This window comes from Symsagittifera roscoffensis, chromosome 1 (assembly GCF_963678635.1).
Source record: "Symsagittifera roscoffensis chromosome 1, txSymRosc1.1, whole genome shotgun sequence".
NCBI classification, from domain to species: domain Eukaryota; kingdom Metazoa; phylum Xenacoelomorpha; order Acoela; family Convolutidae; genus Symsagittifera; species Symsagittifera roscoffensis.
In genome coordinates, this window is record NC_087062.1 from 83,059,105 (window position 1) to 83,074,377 (window position 15,273).

General features: G+C 36.9%; 1 protein-coding gene across 7 annotated transcripts in view; it reads left to right on the plus strand.

Moving 5' to 3' along the window:
• Positions 1 to 3,912, plus strand: part of LOC134851129 (uncharacterized) — a 42,556-nt gene extending 38,644 nt beyond the window's left edge. For 5 of the 7 annotated variants that reach the window (XM_063867092.1, XM_063867099.1, XM_063867075.1 and 2 more), the window contains one exon: positions 3,198 to 3,912. The gene's annotated coding sequence lies outside the window, so the exon portion shown is untranslated. The remainder of the gene's footprint in view (positions 1 to 3,197) is intronic. The other 2 variants (XM_063867084.1, XM_063867125.1) reach the window with 1 other exon arrangement.
• The last annotated feature ends 11,361 nt before the right edge of the window (positions 3,913 to 15,273 follow it).

Consider the following 15,273-nt stretch of genomic DNA (forward strand, 5'->3'; position numbering starts at 1 on the left):
TTTTTTAGAGTCGATGAACGTAGTTCAGACTCTTATATAGGTCGTGATGAATTTTTTCGGTTTTTATTTCAGGAAATGTCTTTAAATTTGGCCAGGCTCAAATTTACATTTTCACCTTTTGTTTTTTATTTTCTTTTAAAGTGCAGTTCATTTTCTTTGTTAAAAGGAAGGCTAACTTCACTATCGAACAGCGAAAGTGTAAAGGTCACTCACGACAAACGTGATCAACCTCTAGTGAAATAAAAGTTACTTATTAATCCAGTTTCTCGAATTGGCTTGATCAAAAAAGTGTTAATCATAATTTGTTCAGGAAAATCAAAGAGCTTTAAGCGCATCTATTTTAGTTCCGAATATTAACGGAATATTTGTGCTCGGGATGGTTTTTTCTTCAGACAAATTTCGTCTTTACAACTAGCAATTTTTGACGGAATTTTAAAAAGTCATTCAAAAGATTTTGTTATCCTGAGCTTAAATTTGGAACGATTTTTCACCTGTGATCTTTTTGGTAAAGTTATGGCGGTTTAAAGATTGCCATTTTGGCCAATTTGGGACAATAACGCGCGATAAATTTCGCTGTAATAGCGTGTAAGCGGAGATTTAATCCGTCTTGAAATCGTTCCAAATTGGTTGAAACAAGCCTTTTTGCCATAATTGATTTGTTACAACGAGCGAAATCTATCTTTTTGTGCTTAATATGGCGTGTGGGGGGATGATTTTCATAAATTTCAAATTTAAGAAAAACAATTTTTCATTTTGTTTTTACGTTTAATTTTTTTTTGCATATTACTGCTACATAAATTTTAAAAGGCAGTCGGAACATTCAGTGCTTCGACTTGATACGAGCAGTCTTGTTTTCTTTGATTTTCGAAAGTTGAGATTTTTCAAAAAAAATGTCAGTCTATTTTTTCTGTTTACTTGCGTTCATTGAATCTTTTCCACCTGTCTGTTGGCTATGCTTTCAAATTATCCATGAAATCATTAAATTATAGGCAACATTTTAATGATCATATGCTTCTTGAGATACCCAAACTTCCAACCATCCTTCCGAGCCTCCGATGCAGATTTGAGCAGTGGCAACGATTCGTATACGCGGGCCACTAAACACTCGAGCCCAATAAGACCATTGTCTGGGCTAAACCAAAGACTTTCCGCCTCCCCTTCCCATCCTCCCTCGAGAAGTGTCAGTCCTTCCGTTTCCCCGCCCCCAAAGGGATCCCAGACCCCCTCTTCCCCGTTTAGCCCCCCGTATATACCGCGACACTCGCTGGCAACATCGGGAGGCACGAACATTATGGTAGATGGAGCGAGTATTGCCGAGGATAACAGAGGAAGCTTGACAGTTTATAATTACGAATCGTCAGTGTAGACGACAGAGTTGCATATCACTTTAGGCGCGACAGAATAAACGTATCTAGATTGCTAATCGAAGCTGCAAAAAGTTAAATAATAACTTAATTTTAAAGGGAAAGTTCATTAATTTGCATTATCAATTGGGCTTTGAATGTGGCTGTATAAGAGTTACTGACTTCAATGAGGACTGTTATTTTTTTTTTTTGTGAAATTTCATCTTTCAGCAAAAGGTTGTTGATTTTTTTAAAGTCAGCCGGTCTTAAATTAAAATGAGCTTTTCAAACTTTTTTCGAACAAAGCTGAAATTTTTCTATACATAAATAAATTGAATTGGAGAGAAACATTTATGACTCAAAGTTCGAATTTGTTTTCAGATTCTAATCAATTTTTTATAAATATTTAGCCAGCGTTATCAAATCGGAGTATCGACTTTCTTCAAGCTAACATCCTTTTTTACATCCTCTTTTTATAAGTTAGCAGCTCTTTTTACTCCACTCCACTATCAAAAATAGATTTTTTAGATTTCCCAGCGAAATAGAAAATATGAATCGGTCCAGTTTAATCAAAATGTGTTTAGTTAATCAAGAAAAAGTCAATCGTAAATTGCAAGAGCTTTAAGGACAAATATTTTTTCTTTGAAAATTGAAAATGATGTTTTTTTTTCAAAAAGCAAGTCAGTATTTTCAAGTCAAATGTCAATGAAAATAGTGAAGACACTTATTTTTTTTTCTCGCGATATTTAATCCTTTGGTTTTTTTCAAGTTCAGTTCAAATTCATTTGCTGAAAGGAGGGCAAAGGGCACTCTTCGACTACGAAAGCCAAAGTGTCACGCAAAAATCATGATCAGCGCCTAGTTTCAACTATGGGTTTTTAATTTAAGGTCTCCCAGTAAAAAAACTGACAACGAAAATTGAAACTTTATTAAAAAGAAAAGTCTTTTTTAACTGCTCTTTGACTTTGACTATGTTGGTTAGTCGTCAAACAAATCTGAATCGTCTATTTCCTTTTTTTGTTTTTTTTAAAGCATCTGGTTTTAGTTGATGGTACATCTGTTTAGGTGCGTCTTAGTTCTTATGATATTTATTCATTTCTGATTGGGGAGCGTAAAACTTCCAAGCTTCGAAATTTTTCTAGCTCCAATTTTTTCGGGGCTTAGCGGTCGTCCATTTAAGTGCTGCCTAAGTTTTTTTTCAGCATTTTTCCTCCTTAATATTACTAATTAAAAATAAATATTCATAGAAGGATTGAGGCAATAAATAAAAATTTGCTTGGATATATATCATTTGACTCGTAGTTAAAAATTTGATTTAGTCAGTTTATTCGGCGCACTCAGAATTCTGAGGTAACTTCAATGTTGTGCCTGTCAATTGATTGGAAGATTAAATCCTGGTTTCTGGGTCGAACAGAAATATTCTTTGCTGACTAATTGTTATTTTATTGTCGGTCTACTTTTGTCCCAATTGTATAGCGCATACCATGTATTCATTGGCGCTTGATATTGTTTTAAGTTAATACTCTTGGAGGAAGATTTGTCTCTGCAGAACTCGTAATAAAGTGTCAATGAACGAAGTGAAGATCCTTATTCAAGTCGTGTGGGTTTTTTTTGTTAAAATATTTTTTAAAATGTACATACTGAAATATACATGAAAAAATATAAATATTAAGCTAGTTTTCTCAAATTAGATTAGTTTTTATTGAAGCGTATCGGTCATAAAAGATTCTTGCAACTCGAAAATTTAAAGATAGCTCTTGGATATTCGAAAGTTGAAAAACATAAAATTCAGTCGGTGTTTTCGGTTTTCTAGTTCATTGACTCTTTCAACTGTCTGTTGGCTATGTTTTAAAGGTTTGACTCAACTAATCACAACTTCAACCAATGAACGAAGAAATTCGCTCTTTCTTGTGAGTGACCATTACTTGACAAATCGGCTGATGATTTGGACTTGGAGACAACTGGTTCCTGAAGTAGCTTATTCTGTGTTTAGAAGCAGTGATTCTGTTTGATTTTAGGTGGAGAATGAATCTCGTTTCACAGGTGCGATTCAGTTTACCCCCTATTGCAACCAACGGCAATATCATTTGAAACATATTGCCAGGACAAAAAACTTTGAGGAGAGGACTTCAAATTGAGCAATACTAGATTCAACAAATACAAACTTTTTTCAAGCTAGTTTCGAAGCGAAATTCAATCACCGGAGCAGACAACAACTGGTATATTCCGACAAAAAACTGTTTGACAAACTGGTTGCTTTTTTAATTGGAAGAAGCGAAAGTAACTTGGAGCTCAAAGTTTTGATATTTTACATTTTATGCAGAAGTAGTTTCAACTTGATAAATGTCTTGATGTTTTTCGGATAGAAAGTTCGATGTCACTCATTTTAACTGCAGACTTACTGATTTGATGAAGTATTCGTGCAATAATTTGATTTGTTCTCATATACAATTGACGTTCTCTGCCTAAACCATAATCTCACAAACCGACTGAAATAACTATTGCTTTGCTGTCTGTTCAAATGACTGTTTTTCAATTAAATCGATTCTCAATTTAATGTCCCTCTTTCTTTCTTCTTCGAACAATTAGAAAGAAGAATAAAGTATTTTATGATGAATCGATCGACGCTCGAGTAAGAGTCCTTATACTTAATCCGACCACTGAAAGCTGATAGCGGGTTGAAATAGCTCGTGCGCTTCAATCTTTAAGGTGAGCTCTTGTAAGTAAGTCATAGCTTAATGTGGGCGCTGGGCATATGCGCTCTTTGTCAACCTAAATAGTTAACCTTCGGGCTAGGCCTCCGTGAAACTAGGCCTCCGTGAAAAGGTAGAAACTTGGCTTTTGAGTGTGCGTAGACTTGCGAAGCAATGTGTATTAGTACGAACATTCTTTTTTTTCCAACCTAAGTCGCAAATATAAGTGCTACTTTTGGTGGCACTTTTGAATCGTTAGGTTACGGTAGCAGTATAATACCATTTAGCGCGGGAAGAAAACAAAACTTAACATAGAGGCGAAGCTGCGCTTCGCAAACACTTGTGAGAACACGACCAAAAAGCAGCTCTATCAAGTGAAATAAGAAAAAGTAGAAATAAGCCTCGAATTAGTAAAAACTCGGCTACGTGTCTGATTCGAATCTGCGACCTAGCAATTTTGAGTCTCACACACTAACCACTAAGCCACGGATGCTTAAAATCCCCAAAAACTAGCCACTAACAAGGTAGATACATATGCTAAAAAATTACCAATTCGATGCAGCAAAAGAAGCACCACATACAAAAAGTCACAAATTTACATGTAATAAATTGGAAAGCATGTGTCTTTTTGTATTTGGTGCTTCTTTTGCTGCATAGAATTGGTAATTTCTTAGCATATGTATCTGCTTTATTAATGGCTAGTTTTTGGGGATTTTAAGCATCCGTGGGTTAGTGCGTGAGAGTCGAATTTGCTAGGTCGCAGATTCGAATCAGACACGAGCCGAGTTTTTACTAATTCCAGGCTTATTTGTACTTTTCCTTATTTCACTTGATAGAGCTGCTTTTTGGTCGTATTCTCGCAAGTGTTTGCGAAGCGCAGCTTCGACTCTATTAAGTTTTGTTTTCTTCCCGCGCTAAATTAGGTATCACAAAAAATCATTTCAAGAGGTTGCGGACTGCTATATCATTTTAAAGCCCTTGAAGTCTTAATTAGAGTGACAACAAACTTCAGAAATTGCTCGAGCGAGTTAAGCTAGATAGTTACTTCTGTTAGATAAAAATGAATCAATTGAGCGTGAAAGTTTCATTGTTTGAAGCTCATTTCAGCGCTTCCTCGTCAATAAAAAGTTTTAAGAAACATAAAAAATAAGGTTTTTTCGTTTTTAGACAACTGTAGTCTATTATGATTAGTTTTTATCAAGTTCAAAGCTTTCGTCTTTTCCACAAAGAAGCAACGCTCAAAAGCATCACACACTTGGAAGAAAAAAAGGTTTTTGAGCTTTTTTTTATGAATGTTATCTTTAGTTTTTGAATATTGAATTTACTTTAGTGCTTGCACAGCAAACTGCTTTCCTTGTGTTCTTTGGGATATAGTTGATATTCGGGAAACTATTTTTTTTATATAAGCCAGCAAATCTTAGCAAATATCTGAATAATTGGAATCGGGTACAAGACTTTTGCCGATAACCAAGATTTGACTAAACTAGTCCAAGACTAACAAATTGGTGTCCGGAGACGGTATGTTTAGGAAATTTAAAATTTTCAGTCGTCTTTATTCTTTTGCCTCGATTTCTGTTGGCGTAGTCACCCTTTTTTAAAATTGCAATACCCTACGGCCTATTGAATTCAGCCATGTAAAGTGTTTCTTAAAGGGGGACTCATGTGTAGTCACTAAATATTTTGATGATAAATGTTAGATGGTTCCAATTAGGGAGAATGGCAAGGAGGTGCCTTCTGTGCTACTATATAGCTATATTTTTTGTGATTGCAGTTTCCGATTTTTTCAAAGTTCGGAATGTTTTAATGACATATTCTGAAAAATATTGGAAAAAGTAGATATCTCATCTGCTTTTTTAATTTTTCAATATTTCTTTCCCTAGTACTAATACTTGTTTTTAGAAGTCTATTAGTTCAATCATTGATATATTCTGCAATTATTAAAATAAATTTTTGTCCTAATTTAAAAGTTTATTCGTAATTATGATACAAAAAGTGTTCAAAAAAGTTCTCATTAGGCTTTCGACTAGCAGGAGTTATCAAATCCATAATAACATATTGATAAAGTTTTCTCAAAAAGTCGATTTTTTTGCAAGTCGAAGAATCTTAAAAGTAATATATAAATTATTTCAACTTCGAAAGTTTCAGTCTAATTTTCCTGTTTCCTTGCGTTCATTGACGATTGCCATGGGTCTTTTGGCTATTATTGGTTTAGAGGCCAATTTCAAAGAAAAAATAAATTTTTTATTTCTGTGCTTCCAGGGGAGTAAATTTTAAGAATATCTTTTTAGATCAAAGTTTTTGTGAGCTTCCAGGTGGAGTAATGGTTAAGAATATCTTTATAGCTCAAAGTTTTTATGACAATTTTTTATTAGGCTTATTGGGTGTTTATCCAATTTTTGTCGCTTAAGTTGCCGCTCGATAAATGTTACGTAATACTTATTAAACGCCGTCGGTTGTGCTGCTGAACGTGTTATCCTCAACTTGAAGTTTTTAAAATTAAACATTAGTTATGAAGTTTTTTCAACTTAGTGACCTGTGTTTCAGTTTCTCTGTTATCCTGCAATGTTAGTTTTTTACGGTGCGCAAGTGCTTCGAAGCTCTGCTTCCCCTCTGTGTGTGGTTTTTTCCCATTTTTTCTTCAGTTTGTTTCCCGTTTTCACTATTTTGAAATGATAAGGTGGTTATCACCCTTGGTATAAGCAAGGGTATTCAATCGGGTACTAGACTTTTTCCTGTAAGTAACTTTGTTCACCAAATGGTCAAATGGTAATCTGTACAATTTGTACCCGCTGTATGATTGGTGTATCGCTGCAAGATTAATTAATAGCTTGGTAACTATTTTGGCTGCTTAAGTGTCTTGCGTTCACGTTAAGAGCTGGAATTTAATTTTTGTCGGATTTGAAAAGTACATTTTCGGCAGTACTTGTGGCTTTAATTTTTGGTCTGCTTTAATTCTGTAGCCTTATTTTCCAAAGTTTTTTCTTTTGTTTTTTGTTAGTTTTTATGACGAAAAAGCTCCAATCAGACAGTTTCGAGAATCAACCTTTCAAGCTCTTTACAAAAATTGAAAAATTAAATATGAATGATCAAACTTTTTTGAAATTATTTTTCGGCTCGTGTATTTATATAGAATCAAATTCGCTCAACAATCCAATGCATCTCGCGTAGAGAAAACACTTATGCTTGAGACAACCAAGGCATAAGGTTCGAATCTATCTTTTCTGCTTTTTCAAACTATCGTCCGTCTCTTTTTTTTTCGGCTTAGTTTCTGTTGCACGGACACTGACACTCTTTGAAGATTCAGCTTTCTTTCAAACTCCTGAACGCCATTGATGGAAGTAATTGAGTAACAATGCTACAATTTCTTCGCGGGATTTTTTTGCGCTTTTTCTGAACAAGATTTTAAAAGTTTTGTTTTAGACAATGAATGAGCTCTGCTGTATATTTTAAGATCGATAAGACTCTTGAAAAACAACTTTTTGTTAATTTTTGTTTTTCATCCGTTTTGTCTACGCTCGAAGTCATCTCTTCGCTCGAAGTCATCTTTTGCAACTTCTTCAGCGTCATGCTGTTTAGATCCTATATTTGTTGTATCGCAAGTGGTGCAAAGCTCAGTTTCGCATCTGTGTTGATGATTGTTTCAGTTTATTTATCATAGATATTTGAAAGTTTTTTTTTCAATTTTCTTCGTTGTTCATAAATTAAGGCCAAGATTTTTTATTGCATCGCATTATATTCCGGGATAAAATGTGATTTTTTTCTTTTATTTGTTAATGTTTATTGATGGTTCTTTATTGTAAAGTTATTTATAATTAATTGCTCTGATAATTGGCTTCAGTTTGTTCCACAGATTCCTAAAGAATTTCAAAAAAAATTCGATCAGAATAATTTATCTGATATTTTGTTATCATTTTGTCCTGGCCCCTGAGCCAACATGTTTAGCTCTAAATTTTCATTACCACAATTTTTTAAGCTTGACAGGCGTCCATTTACGTATTGTCACTCTTCTAACCGCATTGTAAGTTTTGCTTCAATGCTAATTGAATGCTTCTAATTGTCTTTCCCGACATTTTTCCTCATCGGTTTTGATTGAAGACACACATTTTGTCGATTTCGTAGCTAATGTCTCATTTTACGTCGGCTTGCTATGTTGTTTTTTTTATGTCTTGAGGAGTGCGAAGCTCGTTTTCGCAACTGCGTTAACCTTAAAGGCTTTTATTTTGGCTTACATTAAGATGCTATTCCGTTAGATACGAAACTGGTCGGCTCTGCTTTTTGCGTCCAATTTTGCAGCATTTGGCAAATATTTAAAAGCCGAATCACTTTTTTCTATACTTTGCGAAGTTAAAAGAACTAAGGCCTTCATGCGTTTGTAGATACCGCAAAGTATTTCAAATTTTCCTTAACATTTTTGACCACTCAATATTTTTTCTCATTGTCCGAATGTTTCGTTCTTCAGGACATTTTTGGCAGGGGAATTGGATGTGAAAACCAGAGATGATTTAGTCTTAATCTGACTTTTCTTTTGACTTTTAAAACGTTCGAGCTTTTTTTGTTACTCCAGTAAAATTTAATGCTTTCTCACCAGAATTTTGGGGAAAAGAATTTTTTTTTCGTGATTTTCAATTTGCTTTGCAAGTATTGCCAAGCTCTTGAGTTTTTTGTTTCACTTGAGCAATAAATGGCTTTTTTGCAATTAAACGTAGATTTAATAAATCTATTTTGGATTTGTAGTTTTATATCTTAATGAATGAGGCGAAGTTTCAATTAGTATTTTAGTCGTGTTAGTTTTTTAAGTAAGTTGCCCTCGTTTTCATTTTTCAATTTGCTTTGCAAGTATTGCCAAGCTCTGAGTTTTTTGTTTCACTTGAGCAATAAATGGCTTTTTTCAATTAAACGTAGATTTAAAAAATCTATTTTGTATTTGTAGTTTTATATGTTAACGAATGAGGTGAAGTTTCAATTAGTATTTTAGTCGTGTTTGTTTTTTAAGTAAGTTGCCCTCGTTTTCATTTTTGGCGGTTTGACGTTTGATTTTTTCTGAAATTGACTTGATTTTCATTTGTTACAAAAACATAACATTATTCAGTTTTCTCAATTTCGGGTAGCAAAAAAGCCAATCATTACAAATTTGAGGAAATCAAAGATATTCTAAATTATTTTTCTCTTAGAAACTCTCAAGTTGGCAAATTGAGAGTTGGCAAAAGTTTCTTTTTTAGTTTTCTTGACTTCAGTAACTCCTTAAACTTGCTGTAGATCAAGTTTTTCATTTACTGGTTAGATCATTTAAATAGTGTAGAAACACAGTAACTAGCTTCGACATAAAACTGCTTCAAGCGAAATAAAAAATACACGGAGATTAATTTTTAAGTTTTGTTTGGCTAAATAAGAGGCTTCTAGTGATATAATTTTGTCAGTTAATAAACAAATAAGTTGGAGTAATTTTTGGTTGACTAAACAAAAAGTGATCGTTTTGGGGTAATTTTTTGGACACGGCTTTTGTAAAGTAAATTACACCATAATATTACTGTTACAATTTGAGCATGATTGGTTTTCATCAATTTTTGTCTGAAATCATCCCAATTTGAGAAAAACGCATTTTTAAATTCAAGTTTACAATTTTTGTCCGGATAAATCAAATCAGCACTGCAGCTTTTAACAGATATGTTTCGGAAAAGGTATTCAATTTTTGAAATAATTCTGAACTTCAAATTCGAACTATATCGAAATACTTCTTTGAAGTTTTGTGTTCTTCGTTATGTCAGCGTTTTTTGGCTTTTTCTTTAAAAAATTATATGGCAAAATTGTTGTTGAATAGAAAATATTGTTTACTTGTGCTCTTGAAATTGGGCACAAATTAAATTCCCCCAAAAAGAGCAATCATTTTGCATTGCTTTTCTGACAGTTCGAATACAGTTTTGGAAATGCGATTTACGCCACTTCACTGTCTCAAGGTCAGTATTATATCATAAATTGATAAGTGGTCCGATAAATTTGTTCAAAGCTATATAGTCATTTCTTGGACGTACCAGTTCAAGTGGGAATTTTTTACTTGTTTTTTTTTGCAGCTAAGAGATTTCGCTTTTTGTCTTATGTTCCAAAACTAACAAATGTTGTGCAAAACAGTATTTGAAAGCGATTTTCAGTATAGTGAGCAGTAGGAACTAAAAGTCTCGAGTTTTCAAATGACACTATGTTAAGTTTAATTTGACTCAAATTTTCTCTGTAAAAAAATCAACAATTTTGTTGTTTAAGTGATGTTTGATGCGTTTTTGTATCGGATTCTTTGCTGCATCAAACGTTATTTTCAAATTTCATTTCACAGTCTCATCTTTCATTTGACAGTTTCATATATATCGGTGGTTTCCAGGCGCGGATCTAGGAAAGTTGCGCGCCTCATCTCCGTAAATTGGTAAAAACTATGAAGTCGAATGCTTGAATAAATCATAGCCTTTATTGGCAAAAATTCTCGGAAACTCCATAGTTCATCATAATTTCGGTCAAGCATTACATCATAAAACATCAATAATCTGCCCGAAAACGGTACAAATGGGCGTAAAATAGCCACAGAAACCGGTAAAAATGTATTTGAAACAAATAACTCCATTTGACGGTTAACCTTAATCAAGGCTGAACCGAATTAGAACCAAAAAGCAGTAAAAGGCGGTCAAATAGGATGAAAACCCCTTTTTCAGTATGTTAATACATGGGCCCGTGGGATACTCGAACCTGGTTGACCGGCGTGAGAGACTTGTTTCTTGGCCGCACGGCCATCCTGCCTTGTTTTGTCTACATTTATTATCTTGTTCCATTTGCAACATCCTCCGCCCCTGAAGAAGAAAGACCAGGAGCGAGCTTAACGGTCGGCCGAGTGAGTTCACGCTTGCGATCTTAACAAGAGCGGATCGTGCGCAACCGTCTTGTCCATAATGTAGCTTAACGATTCGGGCGAGAAGGAAGTATCCGCGCGGAATATCGGGATCAATCACCCATACGGGATCGCCTTTCTAAAGAGTGAAGTCAGACTGAGCGTACCACTTGACACGCTTATTCAATAATGGAACATACTCACCGAGCCAACGAGACCAAATAGCGTAAGCGTACGACTGCGCTCGCATGTACCTTTTTTTGGTGGTCGAAGTGTTCCCCAGATAAAAGCGAAGGAAAGCTTGTGGCTTTATATCAAAGCAGTAGGAACTAAAAGCGTTAACCCCAAAGGTGGTTTGGGGTTAACGCTTCTAACTCGATACTAACGAGAGTGGTTGGCCGCGAATTCAAGGCCTGCTCAGCTAAGCAGAGTGTTGTTGCTAACACCTCTTCAGTAACTCGCCTACTGCCTAGTATAACCTAAAGCACGCGTTTTACGCTTCGGACGTGGCTCTCCCAGGAGCCGCCATGATGGGGTGCACCTGGCGGATTAATTTCCCTAGCAACAGCTTTGTGTGCTAAATTGGTCAGAGCCATGCCGTTCCAGTTCTTGATGCAGGCAAGGAATTCCTTTTCCGCGCCAACGAAGTTCGTGCCGTTATCCGACCAGATCGTACTTGGTGTACCACGCCGCGCAGTGAACCGTTCAATGCCCATGACACAAGAACTAGTGTCCAGAGATGGCACAATCTCAAGGTGTACAGCCCTGGCGGTGAGGCAAGTGAAAAGAAATCCCCATCTTTTTTCAGAGCTTCTGCGAACCGGAACGGAAAGCGGTCCAAAACAATCCACACCTGTATGATAAAAGGGTGATTGCTTATATTCGTATTATATTCGTTGTTGCTATATTCGTGGTTGCCACACCCGTGTTATTTTCGTGGTTGCTTATATTCGTGAATCGGACATAATTGGCTGGATGGCACTTGCTTTATGTTTACGGCATGTTACACATTGATTTTTGATTGACCGTAGTTGACGCAACGCAACGCAAGTATTGCATATTTCATATTTAAAACGGAGCGCATATTGTCTAAATCTTGATCAAAATGCTTATGGTGGAGGCTGCGGACCAAAAAGCGAACTAGGGTTTGACGGGCGTCGAGTAATATTGGGTGCTTAGTATCAAACTCGGTATTCACTAAGCAAACGATCCGGCTGATGGAACGAATGATACCAGCGGGATCGACAAATAGAGAGTATGTGGCCATTATACTAGTATTCTTAATAGGTTTGCCAGTGGTGAGTCTTTTCAACTCAACGGTAAAGGATTTCATCTGAGCAAGATGAATTGTCTTGTTTTCTGCAATATCAAGTTCAATGGGGTCGTTGATCCGTAAATCCTTGTCGCGAAAATGCTTTTGTGAAGGCAGCATCCTCAACGTAAACTTTTTTATATCACGTAAAGAAACTGAACTTTTCCCAATTGAATCCCTGTTCGGGATATTTAATGAATATGACAACGGTGACGTAGGAAGATGATGTCTCCAAGCAATTATCGACATCACAAGAAGGACCGTTCAAATTTAAGTGAAGGACCGTTCAAACTTATGTGAAGGCAGCTTACACTTTTTTATACCTCATAAAAAAACTCAATTTTTTTCCAATTGAATCCGTGTTCGTGATGTTTGATGAATGTGACAACGGTGACGTAGGAAGATGATGCCTCCAAGCAATTATCGACATCACAAGAAGGACCGTTCAAACGAATTTTTTTGATCTAGTGCGTCGGGTATAAACGACCAATCAGAAGTCCTGAGAATGCTCGGACAAATAACCAAGATTCTATTCTTGAGGGCTTCCGATGAAATCCCCCAGGTACCGGTATCGGCTGGGTTATCGCCGCTCAAAACACGGTGCCACTCATCAATAGTGGCCGATTCGAGGATTTCGCCGACGCGGTTAGTGACGAATACGGGTAACTTGTCATTACCCGTATTCGTTCCAGTCGTGTGGCAAGCAGAGCAGCTTGAAGCTCTAGCTTAGGTATAGATAGCGCTTTCATCGCCGCGACGCGAGTTTTACCAAAGTTGAAGGACATTTGAGTTTTGTGCAAAAACCCTACCGCACAGAAAACGTTCAATGAGCTATCACCGAACATGTGAAGCTCAATTTGATCGACAGGTTCTGAGAAATAGCAGCGGGGAATAGTCAGTTGTTCTAAGGGTGGGAGACCGGAATGCCATTCGAGAAACTTATTTCTGATGTCTTCCGGTATATCGTCACTCCAACTTTGGCCACTGATTTTACAAATATCTTTAAGCTAAAGACGGGCCCTAACTATGTATGGAGCTTCAAACCCAACAGGGTCAAACAAAGAAGAGACGAAACTCAAGTTGGTTCGTTGAGTTATTGTCGTATCGAGAGAACGATCCACACCTCTGCTAACAACCAATGTGTCTTTCTAATGGTCCCACTTAAGACCTAAGACGTGTGATGATTGGTCAGCACCGTTACATATTTCTTTGACGGGCGAAGAATGTGTTTGGTATACCTCGGGATTCATTGCTAAATTAATTTCATCAGCACTACTGACAAATTTAGTCAAGTTAAATCCCCCAGCTTAATAACGAAACCAAATCACGGCTTATTTTGATTGCATGGGTAACGTCCTCAAACGAATCCAAGTAATCTTCCATGTAAAATTTTTCGTTTACGACTGATGCAGCCTAAGGGTATTTGGACATAATATCAATTGCTGTTTTTCGGAAGGCGATTTTAGCGGTTGTAGGCGAATCCCATGCGCTCAATATACTGCACCTTGTACTGGTGAACTACCACACACATCGGAATTGGTATCCTCCCGCCACAAAAAACGGAGCGAAATTTGATCGCTGGCTAGGACCTCTACCTGGAGGAAAAAACCCTCTATATCCGCGGAGACAGCGTGCTTGTGCTAACGCTGACGGACTCGCAAAAAAAAATTAATTTTGGAGCATGACCGGACCCACCAATAAGGATTTTTTTAAGGGCGTGCCGTGAAATTTGGAAGCCTCATTAAGGACTCGGCGCACCTTGCCCGGCTTGTTCGGATTTGCGACGAGGTGATGCGGAAAATATCACTCGCGATCGCAACGCTTACGTGGATCATGCGATTTGACAGTAACGACATAGCCTTTCCTAATATCCTCTCTAATTGTATCTGCGTATCTTCCGCGCAGTTCAGGGTCTTTACTTAACCTTCGCTCCAATGTTTTAAATTGGGCGAGTGAAGAGTAAAAATTGTTCGGCAGACTGACAATACTTTCAATCCAAAGGAAATGGTACAATGTATCTTTCGCCATCGTGAACGGTTTCAGAATTAAGGATGGATAAAGCATGTTTATCCGCGGCGGAACGGGCATGAACCTGTTTGAAAGCATCATAAGATTCCAACTCGTACCAGGATTTTAACTGGTCATTCGAAGAAAAATCTTCAACAATGCACTTGAAACACGAAGAAGTAAAACCAACGGACAGCGGCAACGGAGCACTTACGACCCAACCTATCGGTAGGCCAACGGAACACAGTGAAATATTATCATCTCCCAAGATCAACTCGATGGGTCTAATGGCGTGGTAGTAGTCTTGTTCTATATTAACTTCAACGTCCTCATAGGTAAATTGAGTGGGCTTACTAATTGTGGATTTTTATTCTGCAAATCAGCAGTGTTGATTAATTCGGAACCAATCCGAATTTTGTCTGTAACATATGCACACAGAGTGAACACAAAATCAGTATTACTCGGCTCGGAGAAAACTGTGAGCTTGACCCTCTGAGTCTCAACAACAGTGGTTGAAATGAAACCACCAATTGACAAAGTAACAGGCTCCCCTACTAAGCTGAGACGGTTAACGAGAGACAAAGACACCCAAGAGTGCGTCGATGCACTATCACAAAAAACCAACGTCAGGAGACTGGTTAGATCCGAGGACACACCAAGGGTTGCAATTGGCAACAACCCTTTAGGCGATTCAATGTCATACTATTTCCTTGGACTTCAGCCTTATTTGAGACTTGAGTTTTCCTTCCGAGGAAAAAAATTTCGGCTCCATGGAGCAAGACATTATGTGTGCTATCGCACTCTGGCTTCGGGCTTTTTTTATCTTTAGAACATTGCCGGAAACTATGATTGCCATTGAGGCAAGCGAAGTAAAGTTTCTGTTCAGCTACTTATTTTGCTCGCTGTGTAGCATTCTTTTGCTTGAAAACAGCACAGTTCCACAATGCATGACTACCCTTGCAAAAACATACGGCGGGAACTTAGACCTTTTCTGTGCTTTACTTGATACCTTAGTATTTGCTGCAAAAATTTGGTTGTTTTTGGCTGAAC